Consider the following 16,675-nt stretch of genomic DNA (forward strand, 5'->3'; position numbering starts at 1 on the left):
TCACCTTGTGCGAAACAAACTCCTCCTTTGATCAATTCATTCTCACCACTCACCAAGAATCTTCTATTAACTAGGCCTTCTCCTCTTCCAACATCTTTAGAATGTGATGATTTGAAATCTTCATCAACATGTGCTACTTTGGCATGGCCTTTAGTTCTTCTGTCATTCCTTCCTTGGCATTACAAACACTCAAACACTCTATATCCTTCTTCTCTATAGTGAAAACATTTTCCACAGAAGCCTCCTCTTCCAAATCATGTCCTTCTTCCTTTTCCTCTCTGAAATCTATTTTCCTAATCATGGAAATGATTGGAATTGTTTCCCCCACTACAACAGTTGGGGTCAAATTATGACGATGGTGTGATTTGTTTGTGATTTTTATGTTTTTTTTTTGTAAGTGTGCCTAGTGCTCTTGTTATACTGATGTTGGATTCATAATTGTGACGTCTGCGTGATTATAAACAAAAAAAAAAAAAAAAAACACAAAATTAATCATTCTCCATTTGATTTGATCAATTGTGGGGAGTTGCGCGTGAAAGAGCGTGGAGAGCTCCAAATGAGGGTGGAGAGCTTTGAACATTGGTAGAGATTAGTGGAGATCTAGGATTTTTTTGTCATGTCCTTATGATCTCTACATTTTGTTTTCATGATCTTGTGATCTTCGTGTCCTTCCTCTATGATTTTGTTGTTGTGTCATGCCCTTGTGATCTTCATGCCCTTGCTCTATGATTTTCTTCAAGGGGAGAAGAGGTACCTATGTAAATGTTCTTTTCTTTTCCTTCTAAACATGTATCTCTTTATATTTCCCCTAGTAGGTGATTATAGAAGCTTTTCTTTCACTTGGGGTCCTAAGTCAAAGATTTGTTCTAGAGCCACCATTCCCTTGGGGATGCTGTTATCGTAGATGATATTACATATTTGGTTGAGCCTTAATTCCTTTATAATATATTATAGTGACTTTTGATTTCTTCTCACCTTGTGAGAACTTACGGGTAGTAGAACTAAAAATGTTGCCTTTATCAAATTGTTGCATTCCATATCTACCACCATTGGCCTATGTGTAACCAACAAGAACCACCATATACACGGGTTCTGTCTCTATTTTTCTTTCACCAATACATGATTATTGAGATTTCATATAGTTTCTTTCTGTTTTCCACAACTTGCATTGATGGAAATTCCAACTTTTCTTACATTCTCAAGATCTACTGAACAAAAAGTCCCATATGCATTGGCAGCATTTTGTCAAATAATTCATGTAATATCCTTTTCTTTGGTAGTGAGTAGGTTGTGTGCATGGTTGGTGCTCCATTAATTGCAATTGAATTGCTATATGTCCCATGTGTGACCACATGGTGAGATGGTAAAATTATGCATTTTCTACACCATTATTCCTTGCTAAATATACTTGTGATGTAAGTATGTTAATCGGGTATCAGTGAGTGAAATTTTCATTGAACTTGATAGGTGCATTTTGTCCATCACTTTGATTGCTTACATTCCACATGTCCATAGTCATGCAGTTGTTAATTGGATAAAAGTCTCCCTTCAAATGAGCCCAAACAAATTTCTTAATGGAAAATGACCAACTCTCGGTTTAAACCTTACATTTCCAATGAAACGTCGAGTCTTCATGTTGATTTACTCGCTTGATGGTGCTTGAGATAATGCATATCATATCCTTTTGGGAAATCAAATTGATAGCTTGCATAGTCATCAAAATGTTTGGCCTGGGCTTGTTCATCGTGCCAATTATAAATCATGTGGGTAAATTATATTCAGCTACTAGGCTTTTTAATCACATAATGGAATTTTGTGATGTTTAATAGAATGTTATGAACACAAGTAGTGCTTCCTCCATTTCCCCCCTTCCCTATGCATATTTCTAGAGTACTGGTGCTCTTCCAAATTCATTTGGCATAAGATCCTTGTTTTTAATAGATTTACAATGCATTGGCTGTCAACCTGATTTCGTAAAGATCTTGACATAACAAGAACAATAACATTTTACCTTCCATATTTAAGATTTTAATTGCTAAAAGTTGTAAAAAAAAATCACCCAATTAACATTCATGATCCAAAGAGAATATCCATTTTAATACCAAAAAATGGGATCAAAATATAGGTGGGTTGTTACTGCTACTAGAATTCAGTCATTTTCCCCAAATCTATACTTCGTGTTAAATAATTTAAAAATTATTGTAAATATAACCTCCAAAAAATTTAGTCATTTGTTTAATTAAATCCAACCCTCTAGACAAAAAGCACTTAACTACATATTTGAAACACAAGTGGCACTTTTATTAGTTACTGATACTAACACATCTTATGGTGGATTCTAAATCATTTTATGAATAAAACTAACTTCATTAATCCAAAACCAATAAGCATCTCAATATCATCACAATAAAGGTACAACCACATGATTCAAAAACTTATAACTAAACCCAAATAGCTCATCTTCAATAGTCTAGTGACTTAGATTTATTCTCATCAAAATATCAATGCTATGAATATTCTACTTCTACATTGGCACACCCAAAAGAATATATCTCCACATACAACTCACTCAAATACTTTGAGTTACGTAGTTAATTTTATATTGGCATATTATTCCTTGAAAGGGTATCATCTACGATTCATCTTAAAGCATGTTCATAACAATGATTTGGAGCTCTTAAAACATAGAAACATACCAACTCATAACCAAAAACATAACAATGTGGGGATAAAAAGAAGAGAAAATACTTTACAAAGAATACATCAAGAAATTAAAATTCCTCCTAAATGCCAAGATCACATTTTTATAGATTTTCCCTCCAAAAGATTGATGACTTAGAAGCTAGGATGCTCTTGCATTACGTAGACAATCATCCTACCATTTATTTTATTTCTCAAGTTTTTTAAGGCCATTTTTTAAATGTGAAATGGTGGTTGAACATATTCAAACATGAATTAGGGCTTTCTCAAGAATGTCACAATTGCCCTTCTTTCTACTTAAGTTGTGGAGAAAATAGAATGGATAAGCTTATGTAAATTGAAGTCTGATTGATTTTTTTAAAAATGCATATAAAGATTGAATTTTAGAAGGAAAAAAGAATATTATTTTTCTTTTATATTTTAAATTAATGTTAGAGGATTTCAAAAATATGATTTAAAACTTAATTTAATTAATTTTAATATAAATACATACATGCATGCATGCATACATACATACACACACACACATATAATATATATATACATACATACATATATATAATATATACATACGTACATATGCATATGTATGTATGTATGTATATAAGTAGATAGATCTTTTTTAAGGTGCTTATTACATCTTAACACAATAGAAAAATTGATCCAACTACATACGTATTCCATAATCCAAATAATAAAACAATTTAAATCACTCAACCCATGCTAAGTGAATTACCTGAAGATCCTGAACAAAAATAATGCAAGCTAGGAAAAATAGGTAGAGTTTGCAAGAAATTTTACAAAAACATATCATAGCAGATATTTTTAGAAAGAAACAAGCCATAACCCAATTAAATTGGTCTAGTTGCTAATTAGCTGGGTTGATTACAAATTCCTATAGAATTTTCATTAGATTATGTACAACAAAATGAACAATCAGTTGTTCCTTGCTAGCAGGATCAAATATAGTTTCCCAAGGTGATAAAATTGCATATGCAGATGCATCACTTGCATGCCATGCATGAAGCACATTCCCCAAATTATAATGAATGGTTGGATATAAAGGCTTCATACGATGGCCCAACAATAGAAGCCAACAATGTAACCATGCATGTATTGGTACAGTCTTCTTGCAAGGATCCGAAGTATCCAGTGCATAGGTTCAGGGTCCCTTGGCTCCTAGGAGTTCATAACAACTATTCTCACTGCTGGAAGAATAACTTGAGTGAAGAGTTGAGTGTAAGGAGTTGAAGAAGAAAGTTCTACTTTTGTGTAAATGCCATAATCATGAGGTGCATTCCCTTGCAGAAGCCTCTTCCACAATGATATTACCTCTAAACCATGCAAAGGATGTTGAAGTGGTTCCCAACCTTGAAACACTCTTATAAGAAATGGGAAAGAAAATGCAGATGCAATACATGAGAAATTGCATAACTTGTAGTCCCCCTGATATTTGGACTCTAAATTCTCAAGGACACTTGCAAGTGATTCCAATGTCATAGTACCTACCACAACATTTTCTTGGATTCTACCCAGTTCTCCCATAATATCCTCTATGTTGTCTAACTATTGAATCTATTGTGCAATCTCTTTCTAAAGTCACTCCTACTCCTTTTGGTATATTGGCATAGACTCTCTCTCGTGCCTTAAATTTTGATCAAACTTCTTAATATCTCCCTCTACCATATCTAAAATCAACTTCACATTGTGTTGTAACTCTGGCATAGGTGTTTGATCATCGATAGCTTTCATTTCAACATTCAAGTTTTCAAGTCTCCTCTTCATTATGTGTTTGGTTTATCAATGATTTCCTTTTATTTGATTACAAAGCATCTCAACTTGCTGCTCCATTGATACAATCATCCATCTATCTCCAGATTGTGCAAGCACTTGTTGTTTTATAGAATCTAGATAGATACTGATAGTTCCAAATCCCATAAACTTGAAGACCATCATGTGTGCGTCCCACTTTAGGGAAAATTGGATGTCATGTTCTTGTGCATATGTTTTAATCACTTCCTTCAAATTCAATTGAGGTGCACCCACGAAATTATTCAGGCGAATCCCACTACCTATGGAAGTTGATACTTGTTGTTGAGCATATGTTGTTGTTACTTGTAGCTGCTGAAGTGCCTCAAATTGGTGCTACTCCATCACCTTAAGATAGCTTAGATTCTCTCTAGCCTTGGGTAGGTTGTTCCATAGTCGTACCGTCCACAACTTGATTCATCATTTCAAGGGAAACATTTAGCTAACTTCTTATCCTCTCATTAGAAAGAATCTTGGGGAAAAATAGTCCTTTCCACCCTAAAAACCACTCTATTACTTAATTAAAATTAGGACCTGAACAAAGCCAATGATACAAAACCTACTACCACTTTGGAAAAAATGATGCCTCCAACATTGCAACCATAATATAAATGGGAATAGAACATGCCCAAGCCATAATCCAGTTAAATTGGTCTAGTTTCTGATTAGCTGGGTTGATTACAAATTCTTGTAGAACTATCATTAGATTAGGTATGATAAAATGAACAATCAATTGTTCCCAGCTACTAGCATCAAATACAATTTTCCAAGGTGATAAAATTGCATATGCAGATGCATCACTTGCATGCCAGGTATGAAGTACATTCCCCAACTTATAACAAATGGTTGGATATAAAGTCTCCATACGCTAACCCAACAATGGAAGCCAAGGATGTAACCATGCATGTATTGGCATAGTCTCCCTACAAGGATCCCAAGTATCTACTACATAGGTTTAGGGTCCCTTGGCTCCCAGGAGGGTCCCTTGGCTCCCAGGAATTTATAGTAGCTATTCTCACTATTGGAAGAATAACTTCAGAAAAGAGTTGAGTGTAAGGAGTTGAAGAAGCAAGTTCTTGTTGTGTGTAAATGCCATAATCATGAGGCTAATTCCCTTGTAGAAGCCTCCGCCAAAATGGCATTACCTCTAAACCATGCAAAAGATGTTGAAGTGGTTCCCAACCTTGAAACACTCTTATAAGCAATGTCAAAGCAAATGTAGATGCAATACATGAAAAATTGCACAACTTGTAGTCCTCTCGATATTTGGACTGTAAATTATTAAGGATACTTGCAAGTGATTCTAATGTCATAGTACCTACCACAACACTTTCCTGGATTCTATCTAGTGCTCCCATAATATCCTTTATGTTTTCTAGTTGTTATTTCTATCATGTAGTTTCTTTCTAAAGCCTCTCCTCCTTTTGGTATATTGCCACATACTCTTTCCCGTGCCTTAAATTCTGATCAAACTTCTAAATATCTACCTATACCATATCTAAAATCAACTTTAGACTATGTTGTGATTCTGGCATAGGTTTTTGATCCTCGATAGCTTTCATTTCAGCATTCAAGTTTTCAAGATTGGTCAACACCCTCACTTGCAAACCTCTCATGTCAAGCACTTTTTGTACTATTTCAACATCATGGTCTTTCTTCTAAGCTAACAATTCTTCAAGTGCATTTTCTTGGAAAATATTAATTTTGTTGAACAATTGTAAACTCTTAGAAAGTGCATTGTTGTTTTCTATTAGCATCGACAAACTTCCCTTGAACAAAATGAAAATGAAGAGGCATAAATAAAACACAAATTATGACATTTCCTTCATTGTGCCCAAATCTTTTCTTTATGTCCCTAAGCTAGATAGTAATGTCTATTGGTTCCCATCAACAACTAAGATAATTAGTTCTCCACCACTATCAGAACTTATCAATGGGAGAAAGATAGTGCAAATAAGTAATCAATATGAAATGTGAGCTATGTTGATGTGGTAGATGGAGATATAAATGGAGCATATTTATAGGCGTGAGATGGGTTTATCATTGGATGATAAATGTGATGAATAGGGATGAAATGCAAGGGTGAGATTTTGAAAAGAAATAATCAATAGCGTTAACTCAATTGGAATCAATTCGATCTCAGACTCCTCAAATACAATAGATAGACGATGAGTTGATGCAACACCTAGTTGAGACTTATACAATAAGTATTAATTTAGTTTTTAATTATAATAAAAGTTCAATAACAGTTTTTATAGTACACTCTTTTACTTGTGTCATTAAATAAAATGCATGTGTTATTTTTACAGAGGATGCTGAATAGATTAAATGACCATGCCTTAGATGATTATAATTTAGGTGGTTCAAGTACATCACATGTTCTATCCTACACTTTTATTTTGCTTGAACATATTTTTAATAGCTCTAATAATCTTTATTTTTTGTGCTCTAACAATCTTATTTTTCAACTCCTAGCATTGATCCTATGTTCACTACGCCACCTGCTACAAGGAACATAACTTAAGAGGTACTGCCAACTGAAATTTCAACAACACATAGCATGGCCACAGATTGATGGAAATGACCATTGTTAAGTAGATTCCTATTTTTCTCTCTCATTTTTCATGTGTTTATTTCACTTGAACTATTATTTCTTAGGGGGCATTTTGTAATATTGGGTTCATTTTTTGCAGGAGGCGATGAGGACATTCATGGATGTACCTACATTAGATGTACATAAACATTAAAGATTTGTGGTCAATTTCTAAACCCAAAACAAATCTGAACCCAACCCAAAGAAATTTGAGTGAATCTTGAACTTGAATATGAACTGACAAATTAGCCAAATTGCTTGACGTTAAGGAATCTCAAACTAGGATGCTAAAAAAAATCCACTCCTTTCCATATTGCATCCTCAAGTGAAAGATTCTTCCATTTCACAAGATACTCCAAAATAATCTTGTTCCTTGACCTCTTTTCTCTTGCACCCAACACCATTCCAAGTTCTAGGATCAATTTTCCTTCATCATCCATGAATGGAAATACTTGTGAAGGGGCTTTTTTCTATCCAAGGGCTTTCTTCAAATAGGAAATGTGTAGATCTCTTGTCTTGATTGATATACCAGTGAGCACAATTGGAACATGGTATTTTATTTAGTGGTTGGGTTTATTCCAATTTTTCTTGACACTTACTTCCGTTTTATATTTTATTTCAACCATCTTTTGGAATTAGCTAACTTCTAATTAGCTGGGTTGATTATGAATTCCTATATAATTGTCATCAAATTAGGTACAATAAAATGAATAATCAGTTGTTCCCAACTATCAAGATCAAATAAAATTTTCCAAGGTGATAAAATTGTATATGTAGATGGATCACTTGCATGCCATGCATGAAACCCATTCTCCAACTTATAAAAAATGATTGGATATAAAGGCTCCATACGTTGGCCCAACAATGGAAGCCAAGGATGTAACCATGCATGTATTGGAATACTCTCCCTACAAGGATCCCTACTATCTATTGCATAGGTTAATTAGGGTCCCTTGGTTCCCAAGAATTTGTAGTAGCTATTCTCACTATTGGAAAAAAAAACTTCAGTGAAGAGTTGAGTGTAAGGAGTTGAAGAAGCAAGTTCTGCTTCTATGTAAATGCCATAATCACAAGGCTCATTCCCTTGCACAAGCCTCTTCCACAATGACATTACCTATAAACCATGCAAAGGATGTTGAAGTAGTTCCCAAGCTTGAAACACTCTTATAAGCAATGACAAAGAAAATAGAGATGCGATACATGAGAAATTGCACAACTTGTAGTCCTCCCAATATTTGGAATGTAAACTCTCAAAGACACTTGCAAGTGATTCCAATGTCATAGTACCTATGACAACACTTTCCTAGATTATATCTAATGATCCCATGATATCCTCTATGTTGTCTAGTTTTTTTTCTATTGTATAGTCTCTTTCTAAAGTTGCTTCTTCTCCTTCTAGTATATAGCCACAGACTCTCTTTCGTGCCTTCAATTTTGATCAAACTTTTGAATATCTCCCTCTATCGTATCTCAAATCAACTTCACATTGTGTTGTAACTCTAGCATAGGTGTTTGATCCTCAATGCTTTCATTTAAGCATTTCAACATTCAAGTTTTCAAGTTTTCTCTTCATATTATGTTTGGTTTATCAATGATTTCCTTCAGTTCAATTATGATGCATCTTAACTAGTTGCTCCAATGATGCAATCACTCATCTATCTCTAGATTGTTCAAGCACTTATTGTTTTGTAGAATCTAGATAGATACTAATAGTTCCAAAGCCACAAACCTAAAAACCATCATGTGTGCATCCCACTTTAGGGAAAAATTGGATGTTGTGTTCTTGTGCATATGTTTAAATCACTTCCGTCAAACTCAATTGAGGTGCACCCATGGAATTATTCAGGTGAATACCACTACCCATAAAAGTTGAGGCTTGTTGTTGAGCATATGTTGCTGCTACTTGTTGCTACTAAAGTGCCTTAAATTGGTGTTGCTTCATCATCCTAAGATAGCTTACATTCTCTCTAGCCCCAAGTTGTTCCATAGTCATTTAGCTGACTTCTTATCCTCTTAGAAGCTCAGGGAGAAATAGTCCTTTCCACCCAAAAAACCACAGTGTTACTTCAATAAAACTAGGACATGAACAAAGATGATGATACAAAACTTGCTGCCACTTTGGAAAAATTATTGCCTCCAACATTGCTACTATATGGTAAATGGGAATAACACACACCCAAGACATAGCCCATTTAAATTGGTCTAAACGATGATTAGCTGAGTTGATTGCAAATTCCTATAGAATTGTCATCATATTAGGTATGATAAAATGAACAATCAGTTGTTCCCAACTAGCATGATCAAATATAAATTTCCAAGGTGATAAAATTGCATATGTAGATGCATCACTTGCATGCTAGGGATGAAGTGCATGCATCAACTATGACTAAAAGAATTTTTTTTAAATTTAATAATTTGCCAAACTATTGTAATTGCAATGGTTCATTCCAACGGCTCGTTGTTTCTTACATAGAATAATTGTCACAACAACATCATAACTACAATGGCTAGATTCGATGGGTAACTATTTCTTATTCAGTGCTACTATCGCATAGACGTCACAATTGTGAGAATTGAATGGAAGTTGAAACCATCATAAGTATGATGACATACTATTGCAATTGTGATGTCAACAACATGAACTCTTGTCACTCCCATCTTCCAAGTTACTATAATTTTAGTCATCACCATTACGATGGTTACCCTCACCATCACAATTTATGAAAGAAAAAGTCCAATGGCCTGATGGAAGCCAATTCATGGTTCTGTCACTAGGGCGACGGGTAGATGTTGTAATTGTGATGATTTGCCAGTGCAAAATAGGTCCAAATGTAGTAGTGCCCTCTTTTTTTGACTAATATTTCTAGCCTCAACCTTGTTCAATTGATCATAATTTCATCTTCCACAAGACCATCCACCAAATCTTCCACCATGACCTCTGCCACTCTTTATATTATCAAGTTTTTTGCTAAGGTTCTCCTCAACTCTTAGAGAAAACTAGTATGCCTCCTCAATACTGGTCATTTGAACTAGACTCATCTCCTCCTGAATGCTTGGCCTCAACCCATTAAGATAATGAGAAAATTTTTCCTTATCATCTTCTACATGACGGGTTCTAATGAGAACTCGATTGAACTCTTTAGTATACTCTTGAATGGATCTTCTTGCTTGCTTCAACCCTTGCATTTTCTTCAATAGATCAAGCTCATAATCCACATGAATGAATTATCGCTTCATTTTGGCTATCATCCGATCACATCTTGTGATTTTGTCTTTTCCTCTTCTATTTCGCTACAATTGGATCTCATGCCACCAAATTGTTGTAAGACCCTTCAGTTTGACCTTTGAAAATTTGACCCTATATATATAGATCTTCAATATCTTCATAATCAAAGTATTCCTCTAGCTAATTGATCCAATTGATCAACTCCTTAGGGTTGATATTTCCTAAAAATGTGAAAACCTCAAACTTAGGTCTTTTACCGATCTTTACTCCTCATCTAGGTTCAAAACAACCTCTTCTTCGACATTTCCTTCTTCTTCCTCTTCATCCTCACTTTCTTCTCTTATAACAAGATTCATTCATCGGTGCATTTGTTCTGCCAATGCATGCATTTGTCTCAGTAGGGTTCTAAAACCTTTAGGCATAACACCTATGACTCTTCCACCATGCTGTCTTTTTGGATGCATTTTTGCACTTCTATTGAAGCCTTAGTGCAAACTGCCTGACAATCAGTGATCTTCCCACATGCTCAACCCAACCACAATCCTGATGCAAATTACCTCCCAGTCGGTGATCTATTTACACACTGAGGAACTTCCACTCTGATAACACTTGATGAAGGGTATGTGCTCCCCTTAATACCACAATAATTAACATAAACATAGAAAATAAAGAGAGAGAAAAAAATATGGCCTTCTTATTATCGCCACAAATGTCAAATTAAAAAATTACAATATACAACCCCACATATGAACCTTCCTTTCAAAAATTTGCAAGACAGAGGTGCGACTATCACCCAAAACTACCCTACATAACCTATGGGCCATCCTTATATAGGCACTTTCTACCACCCAGGAAGGTTCTAGACACTAAGCTAACCCTTGAGGCCAACCAACCAAATATTATAATATTCCATTACACTTTATTACATAAAATCAACTCAAGATAATTTACAAATTACATTTTCAAATGGGTCCACTTCTTGAGACCATAACTAGTGAATTGTTGACATGTTGAGCTATTATAACCCCATTCTGAAATCCTCAGCTAGTGATCTATAGTGCCTAATTGTGCAAGTGTACATTGGTAGAGGTTTTGCCTCATTTCAAAGCCATTTAGGCCTTCATCATTGGACCTGAATTTTGGATAGACTAAATGCATATCAAAAATATGCAATAACTACACCAATACATATGATATGACAATAGAACTAATCTGACATGCTAATAGCTCAAAGATGAACCTCCATAAATGAGATTAGAATAATTTGAGAACATAATACCAACTTACTAAAATTAGAAATATCCCAAAAACATCAACTCTGTATAGGAATAAGCCTTATTAAAAACTCAAAAAATGGAAAACTGGAAATAGAAATATTTTTGAGTGATGCAAGATTTCCCTTATGCCTAGGATGCTTTTGCATCAAACATCAACCATAGTGATGTTTTTCCAATAAGAGGCCTAAAAAAAAAAAGCTCTAAACTCAAAATCTTTCATAACAACAACCACAAGGAAAAACCTATTATCTGTGACATAACATCTATAATAAGTAGTATCAACCTATATTCCCAACTCCTTAATCATTTGAAAAGGCATAATATGAACAAATGCTCCACAATCAGTCATATAATTTTTTTACTATCCTATTCTTTTATCATCAAAGTCATATAAAAGGGATCAGCTTGAGAAGGGTTCTTAGTCAATGTAGTTCCCAAGTACATATGCTATTTCTTCATCTTGTTTAGTTGTTGCAAGGGGGTCGTGTTTATTCTCTTTATTTCTATCTTTAGGAAAAATAAATAACATCTTTGCAGTTTTCTCCCTATATTTTGGAAATGTCATCATATCCAACAAAGGAACATAAACCTTCATCTACAACAAAGTGTTTGTTATGTCAAATGATGTTGTGCTTGTAACTTGTGTGGGTTTAACCAATCCAACCTTTTTAGAAGTTTCATTTTTCAATGGTTTGACAACTTTGGTATTGCCAACTTTTAGTTTAGTTATTTTATTAGTTTTCTTATTGGTTGTGGTGATTGGCCCTTTTGTTTTAGTTTGTTTTCTTTCACAAAAATTCTAGAAGGTTTTCCCTGATCTGAAGAAGTTGCAGTTACTCCTAGCATCGGCTACAACTGCAATAGTCAAGACTTTCCTTTCTTCGTTTGTACCTCTTGTTAGCCTTGGAATTCCCTTTACTTCTTAGCATCTTTGAGAGTTTAAATTAAGTTCATAATATTCTTCTGATGAGTCATACTCATTTTCTTCACCAAATGGTTCAACTCATAGTGTGCTGATCAATTGATTAGGATCATACTTGTCATATTCATCTTTCTCCCTTTGTAAACTTGGTGCTGCAACACATTGTAGTGGAGAGTAAGGTAAATTTCATAGTATATAGCATGGGCTATCTTCTACCATATGGTTTCATCTAAGTGAATCATGTGGATCTCTATTATAGTTTTTCTTTTGGATCTCCAATTTTCCATCCATCAAATTTGTTTTGTATGAAATATCATACAATCTTGGTCTATCATTTCTATGAAATTTAGGTATATTCACCTTATAAACCAATTGTGATACTTCTTTCAATATACTCATGACTTTGTCAAACTTATCATCTTCTTTACTTTATCAATGATACTTTGGGGTTTTGTAACTCAATGCCATCTCTTCCATTTTTATTTTTTATTTTTGTTGTTGTTGTTGTCAATTATAATGGTTTCTTTACATGCATCATGCAAAACAATCAAATTTACCAACCTAATTTCATGATTGGCTTTGCTATCAAAAGATTCCACATAAAATGCCAAACAAAACTGATCAATTGGCTTCATTTGTATAGGAACTCTATTCAACAAGAAGGTCAAACATTGCCCTATGAAGAGCATGTACACAAATAGACAAGGCTTGTGTTGTTTTTTCATTTTAATTGTTTCCATTACATAAAATTTACACATATTTTTTTGGGTAATAACAAGATAAGTGTAGGAGGACATCTAATAACAAGATAAGTGTATGAGGAAAACCATGTTGAAAATTAACTACTTAGACCTACTGTCCAAATCTAACCTCACAAAGAAAGAACCACTTATAAATAAGCATACAATTACCTATAGGATACACTAATAACCTATTGTAAAGGTGAATACCAACCTTATCATTATACCAATTTTCTTTGCCCATATTTTAGCAATACATTAATAACTATGATTCAATCAAAACAATGATAATGAATGTAGATTTTTGGTTCACTCATTGAATTTAGACAATATTCTCTTTCATTAACTATAATATCCCAACCAAGACACATATCATCAATCTCTGATTCACAAAGTATAACCTCATATCCTCAAAAGTATTCCATTAAGACTACACTCTCACTAGTACATTTGAGGTCAATTTTTGACCTTTAATTTCAACCAAGGCCTTTTTTTGGCATGTTCAATTGATTTTTTGTTTGTTTATGAGCATGATTTGGTCAAAATTTTGACTAGTCGGGCTCATAAAGAAAAGAAAAAGAAAAATGTGCGTGCAAGATTTATTTCACAATTTGGACATTTTAGGCGGGAGCTGATTTGGGGGTTTGCGTGCTTTAGAGGTCTACATTTAAGGGAATTGAACTTGGAGATAGGGGAGGGCTTTTGATTCTAAGGGGGGTGATTCTAGTGCTTGAAGACGGGGGGTGGAGGCTAAAGAAGTTTATGGGTCATAGGGAATTTCGACCTTGTTAGGGTGAATTTCTAATGTTCCACCCATTATCACATCGATGCTAAAATATTCCATTGGATCTAGATTATTGTTCATATATCAAAGAGTGTGAGATTCAACTATGTTAATTGATCTTGATAGAGAAGATGTGAATGCATGCTTTGGAGGTCTACGAGTGTGAGATTCAATTGTGTTAATCCTAGTGGAGAACACGTGAATGCCCTCTTTGTAGCTAGGTTTGCGAGTGACACGAGTTTGAACACGTTTTCCTTCACACTTTTGCTGCACTTTTCTTTAGTATTCTTGTCTATTCATTTAGGTAGATTTTTATTCTTGGTCTTTCTATAACATTAGAAATCTCATTAAATGGATTAAAGTTGTTTTTCAAGTGCTTTACCTGATTGAGAACTTGCTCTAGTCAAGACTTTATTTCTCTTCCCACACTATTACAAGTTTATACTTGGGATACCATGTTTTTATTTGTGTTTTATCATCATCACCAAATGTCAATTTATGGGCATATAAGATCATAGGAAGTTGTCATAAAAGTCTGTTGGTTAACAATTTGTTTTCCTTATCTTTTTGGTTTATACCTTGACTCTTAACTTTCCTAAAGGCCTATGGAGGGAAAAAAAGCTAACAACAGAATGGGTCAATGTAGTTATCTATCAAGGACCCCTAAATTGAAAGGTAAAACAGCCTTTTGAATGCAAGATATGCAATGAATTTTTTTTTTTTTGGGTTTTGGGGGTATGCTCTTAACTTGAGAAAAGAAGAGGCAAAAACAAAGTTGCTCAACACTTTTAACAACCTAGGTAATTGAAAGGGGGACTAAATCACAACATGCAATCTATTTCGACCTCAATGTAATAAATGGAAACATGCATAACCAACTATAACATCAAGAAGAAAGGAAGAGATGATGAAATAGGTAATTCTTGGATTACACAATTAGTTGATGTTTTGACAATACCCAAATTGTCTATCCCTTAGCTACTCCATCCACCAGTTTCTGGCTGCCTTATGCAACAAACTACACTAAACACACAAACTACAATGTACAACAAAAAGAATAAAATAGATGCTTATGCTGAAGAAAGTAAGACATATAATCTGTTGAACGAAGGAAACAAAACCAAGTTCATTTACATTCATTCAATTCTCAACAATAGCACATTCATTCCATACACTATACTAAAACTAAATGAATAACAAAACTAGACATGGACTCAGAGTCACACATAGTAGTCCCAATTAGAGGGGTTTTCCCAAAAGTAAATTTTTTGATCTTATTAACTTGTCAAAAGGTTACATTTATAGGCCTTCTCAAAATGGTTGGTTACACTAGATGATTGCTTCACAAAGCATCTCTGAACAAAATACACTAAAAATAGGACAAGCTTGAATCATTGTCTATTACAGAGACTAAAAAAATGCCATGCATGGCTAAAAAAAAAAGAGAAGAGGGAGAATGAGAAGTGTCTAGAAAAGCATCAGAATATCATGTCTTCTTAGGAGTAACTAATTTGGCTCTATAGACTTTCATGGTGCTAGTTACTTTATCCAATTCTTTGACATATGGAATGATGATGTTGTCAGCTCAAACCATCCAGTAAGCATGCATCTCAATCAATTCATCTATTTTGGTGACCCTTGACTGGAATTTCTCCCATTATCTCCTTATGATTGCATCCATTGCTAAGAGTTCCTAGATCTTGGACACTTGAAAGTTGAGTGGATCAATTTCTTAATCGAAAAATGCCAAGAACTTTGATTCTATTCTCTCAATATCCACAAGCCTTCCATTAATAGACACAAAGGACCTTGTGTGCAATATCTTCAAATATTGAAACAACTTCTCAATGACCTTTTGCACCAGGCCATGTACATCCTTTAGTTCATTTTTGGACCTCATAGATCTCTCTATAAAAAACTCCAAGGATTGTTTCCAATGAAACAATGACTCTTTTACCATCTTGAGGATTCCATGAGTAATAAAAACATTTGTCTTCATGTCAATTACTTCTTGTAGAAGAGCCAACTACTTTGTCAGCTTGTCTATTGCCTTTTGTATGGTAGTATGATGATTTGAAGTTTCTTCCCTAAGTTTGTGAGCATTTAACAATAGGCTTCCCAAGTTTTCAACTAATGGGGGACCTTGAGCCTTTATGTGATCTACCCATGCCCAACCAACCTACCTGAATTGCCTTTCTTGTTATAGCGTTAGGAGTAGATTTTTAAATTGACTTGATGAAGTACTCCTAAGTGCATACCTTATGTACTCCTCTAATTCTCTATTCGAGGCCTTCAAGATTTCCTTTTCTGCTCTAAGCTCTTTCATCTTATCTTGAATTTTCTCATTGGCAGACTTCCATGTATTCACCACAGAGTCATGAACTAGGATGCTAATATCCACCATTCTAATTTGGAAGTCATCTTTGGAAAGCTCATGAAATCTACTTTCATTTTGTGGCTTAGCAATCTCTAATAGCATATGGTCAGTTGTTGAATCTGTAGCAAGTATTGTAATTTTCTCCTACTTTTTTTTCTTGGATGGTTGAGAAGAGGTGACTTGTGTGATCAAGTCCTTTGATGGAACTGCTTCCTCATATCTCCTTTTCTTCCTATCAATGGTCTCT

General features: G+C 34.4%; 1 pseudogene; it reads right to left on the reverse strand.

Moving 5' to 3' along the window:
• The window catches only part of LOC149575809 (uncharacterized), a 72,462-nt pseudogene extending 56,007 nt beyond the window's left edge, over nucleotides 1-16,455 (reverse strand).
• Between the last annotated feature and the right edge of the window lie 220 nt (nucleotides 16,456-16,675).

The sequence above is a fragment of the Cupressus sempervirens genome, chromosome 2 (genome assembly GCF_028749045.1).
Source record: "Cupressus sempervirens isolate cs-2001-9-10 chromosome 2, ASM2874904v1, whole genome shotgun sequence".
NCBI lineage: Eukaryota > Viridiplantae > Streptophyta > Pinopsida > Cupressales > Cupressaceae > Cupressus > Cupressus sempervirens.